Source organism: Mobula birostris, chromosome 12, assembly GCF_030028105.1.
Source record: "Mobula birostris isolate sMobBir1 chromosome 12, sMobBir1.hap1, whole genome shotgun sequence".
Classification (NCBI taxonomy): domain Eukaryota; kingdom Metazoa; phylum Chordata; class Chondrichthyes; order Myliobatiformes; family Myliobatidae; genus Mobula; species Mobula birostris.
This window is the reverse complement of record NC_092381.1, coordinates 117,372,949-117,377,549: the sequence shown is the minus strand read 5'-3', so window position 1 is coordinate 117,377,549 and position 4,601 is coordinate 117,372,949.

The following is a 4,601-nucleotide window of genomic DNA, read 5'->3' as shown; positions in this document are numbered from 1 at the left end:
CCCCCTCCATACCCTTAAGAGAGTCATAGTTACTCCCGCCGTTTACCCGCGCCGCACTGAATTTCGTCAAGTTGGGTCTGGCAAGCCGCTAACCCGGCCGGCCGGGCCTGACAACGCTCTAGAAACCCGGAACAGGCAGTTTCGTGAACCAACCGCGCACGCTCCTGACAATGCGTTAGCCAACCCTGCTCGGGCAAATCGTTAATCAAGCCCAACCCTGAAACTGCGTTAACCAACCCGGCCATGGCAATTCATTAACCAACCCGGCCCGGGCAAATGGTTAACCAAGCCTAAACCTGACAATTCGTTAACCAACCCGGCCCGGGCAAATGGGTAACCAAGCCGGCCGGGCAAATCGGTAACCGGCCCGGCAGCCCCGACTATTCGACAATCAACCAGCTGAGGACAAGCCCTTCGCCCTCAATAACAACTAGTTCTTGCCCCGCCGTCAAAATGTCCCGGCCGATGTTCATCAGAAACTCCTTGCTGGCCCATGGGCCCCCCTCCATACCCTTAAGAGAGTCATAGTTACTCCCGCCGTTTACCCGCGCCGCACTGAATTTCGTCAAGTTGGGTCTGGCAACCCGCTAACCCGGCCGGCCGGGCCTGACAACGCTCTAGAAACCCGGAACAGGCAGTTTCGTGAACCAACCGCGCACGCTCCTGACAATGCGTTAGCCAACCCTGCTCGGGGAAATCGTTAACCAAGCCCAACCCTGACAATGCGTTAATCAACCCGGCCATGGCAATTCATTAACCAACCCGGCTCGGGCAAATGGTTAACCAAGCCCAACCCTGACAATTAGTTAACCAACCCGGCCCGGGCAAATGGTTAACCAAGCCGGCCGGGCAAATCGGTAACCGGCCCGGCAGCCCCGACTATTCGACAATCAACCAGCTGAGGACAAACCCTTCACCCTCAATAACAACTACGTCTTGCCCCGCCGTCAAAATGTCCCGGCCGATGTTCATCAGAAACTCCTTGCTGGCCCATGGGCCCCCCTCCTTACCTTAAGAGAGTCATAGTTACTCCCGCCGTTTACCCGCGCCGCACTGAATTTCCTCAAGTTGGGTCTGGCAACCCGCTAACCCGGCCGGCCGGGCCTGACAACGCTCTAGAAACCCGGAACAGGCAGTTTCGTGAACCAACCGCGCACGCTCCTGACAATGCGTTAGCCAACCCTGCTCGGGCAAATCGTTAATCAAGCCCAACCCTGAAACTGCGTTAACCAACCCGGCCATGGCAATTCATTAACCAACCCGGCTCGGGCAAATGGTTAACCAAGCCGGCCGGGCAAATCGTTAACCGGCCCGGCAGCCCCGACAATTCGACAATCAACCCGCTGAGGACAAACCCTTCGCCCTCAATAACAACTAGTTCTTGCCCCGCCGTCAAAATGTCCCGGCCGATGTTCATCAGAAACTCCTTGCTGGCCCATGGGCCCCCCTCCTTACCTTAAGAGAGTCATAGTTACTCCCGCCGTTTACCCGCGCCGCACTGAATTACGTCAAGTTGGGTCTGGCAACCCGCTAACCCGGCCGGCCGGGCCTGACAACGCTCTAGAAACCCGGAACAGGCAGTTTCGTGAACCAACCGCGCACGCTCCTGACAATGCGTTAGCCAACCCTGCTCGGGCAAATCGTTAATCAAGCCCAACCCTGAAACTGCGTTAACCAACCCGGCCATGGCAATTCACTAACCAACCCGGCTCGGGCAAATGGTTAACCAAGCCCAACCCTGACAATTCGGTAACCAACCCGGCTCGGGCAAATGGTTAACCAAGCCGGCCGGGCAAATCGGTAGCCGGCCCGGCAGTCCCGACAATTCGACAATCAACCAGCTGAGGACAAACCCTTCGCCCTCAATAACAACTAGTTCTTGCCCCGCCGTCAAAATGTCCCGGCCGATGTTCATCAGAAACTCCTTGCTGGCCCATGGGCCCCCCTCCTTACCTTAAGAGAGTCATAGTTACTCCCGCCGTTTACCCGCGCCGCACTGAATTTCCTCAAGTTGGGTCTGGCAACCCGCCAACCCGGCCGGCCGGGCCTGACAACGCTCTAGAAACCCGGAACAGGCAGTTTCGTGAACCAACCGCGCACGCTCCTGACAATGCGTTAGCCAACCCTGCTCGGGGAAATCTTTAACCAAGCCCAACCCTGACAATGCGTTAATCAACCCGGCCATGGCAATTCATTAACCAACCCGGCTCGGGCAAATGGTTAACCAAGCCCAACCCTGACAATTAGTTAACCAACCCGGCCCGGGCAAATGGTTAACCAAGCCGGCCGGGCAAATCGCTAACCGGCCCGGCAGCCCCGACTATTCGACAATCAACCAGCTGAGGACAAACCCTTCACCCTCAATAACAACTACGTCTTGCCCCGCCGTCAAAATGTCCCGGCCGATGTTCATCAGAAACTCCTTGCTGGCCCATGGGCCCCCCTCCTTACCTTAAGAGAGTCATAGTTACTCCCGCCGTTTACCCGCGCCGCACTGAATTTCCTCAAGTTGGGTCTGGCAACCCGCTAACCCGGTCGGCCGGGCCTGACAACGCTCTAGAAACCCGGAACAGGCAGTTTCGTGAACCAACCGCGCACGCTCCTGACAATGCGTTAGCCAACCCTGCTCGGGCAAATCGTTAATCAAGCCCAACCCTGAAACTGCGTTAACCAACCCGGCCATGGCAATTCATTAACCAACCCGGCCCGGGCAAATGGTTAACCAAGCCTAAACCTGACAATTCGTTAACCAACCCGGCCCGGGCAAATGGGTAACCAAGCCGGCCGGGCAAATCGGTAACCGGCCCGGCAGCCCCGACTATTCGACAATCAACCAGCTGAGGACAAGCCCTTCGCCCTCAATAACAACTAGTTCTTGCCCCGCCGTCAAAATGTCCCGGCCGATGTTCATCAGAAACTCCTTGCTGGCCCATGGGCCCCCCTCCATACCCTTAAGAGAGTCATAGTTACTCCCGCCGTTTACCCGCGCCGCACTGAATTTCGTCAAGTTGGGTCTGGCAAGCCGCTAACCCGGCCGGCCGGGCCTGACAACGCTCTAGAAACCCGGAACAGGCAGTTTCGTGAACCAACCGCGCACGCTCCTGACAATGCGTTAGCCAACCCTGCTCGGGCAAATCGTTAATCAAGCCCAACCCTGAAACTGCGTTAACCAACCCGGCCATGGCAATTCATTAACCAACCCGGCCCGGGCAAATGGTTAACCAAGCCCAACCCTGACAATTCGTTAACCAACCCGGCCCGGGCAAATGGTTAACCAAGCCGGCCGGGCAAATCGGTAACCGGCCCGGCAGCCCCGACTATTCGACAATCAACCAGCTGAGGACAAACCCTTCACCCTCAATAACAACTACGTCTTGCCCCGCCGTCAAAATGTCCCGGCCGATGTTCATCAGAAACTCCTTGCTGGCCCATGGGCCCCCCCTCCTTACCTTAAGAGAGTCATAGTTACTCCCGCCGTTTACCCGCGCCGCACTGAATTTCGTCAAGTTGGGTCTGGCAAGCCGCTAACCCGGCCGGCCGGGCCTGACAACGCTCTACAAACCCGGAACAGGCAGTTTCGTGAACCAACCGCGCACGCTCCTGACAATGTGTTCACCCACCTTGCTCGGGCAAATCGTTAACCAAGCCCAAACCCGACAATTCGTTAACCAACCCAACCATGACAATTCGCTAACCAACCCGGCCCGGGCAAATGGTTAACCAAGCCTAAACCTGACAATTCGTTAACCAACCCGGCCCGGGCAAATGGGTAACCAAGCCGGCCGGGCAAATCGGTAACCGGCCCGGCAGCCCCGACTATTCGACAATCAACCAGCTGAGGACAAGCCCTTCGCCCTCAATAACAACTAGTTCTTGCCCCGCCGTCAAAATGTCCCGGCCGATGTTCATCAGAAACTCCTTGCTGGCCCATGGGCCCCCCGCCTTAAGTCATAGTTACTCCCGCCGAATACCGGCGCTTCACTGAATTTCGTCAAGCTGGCCCTGTCAAATCCTTAACCCGACCGGACCCTGACAATTCGATAAAAAAAACCAGCTGGCGCAGCCCACCTCTTCCAATGCTACGGCGCACGGGGCCCGCGCGGTGGGTGGGTGGGTGGGTGTGTGGGTGTGTGAGCTTGAACCATGTGTCCGGAGATCGGGTGGTCCAGGGAGTTTTGGTTACCCAGGTGCAATTCGTTAACCAAGTCTGGCTCGGAAGTCCGGATGCGGGTCGGATTTGCCGGCCACTGCCGGCCGGGAGTTCCAGAGCCCCGGCCGCCGGGGTCAAGTTCGGCCGCCCCTTTGACACATGCGATTTCTGTACGGGGGCATTGGCGGGGTTCCTGCAGATATATGGGGAGGCGGTTTTCACGATCACCGAGGAGTGGTCGACAGGCGGCACGGGCCTCCCCACATCGTTAACCCGGGCCGCGTGGCGGCATTTACGGCCGAATCTCAACTTTGCCCGTACGAATTTTCGGACCAATTCCCACTGGCGGAAGTCCGCCTGGGGACCGATTCGGAGGGCTGTGCCGGCCGGGCGGCGGCATTTTCGGCCGGACCACCGGAGCTCCCCGCGCCTACCCGATGTCTCGAGTCAC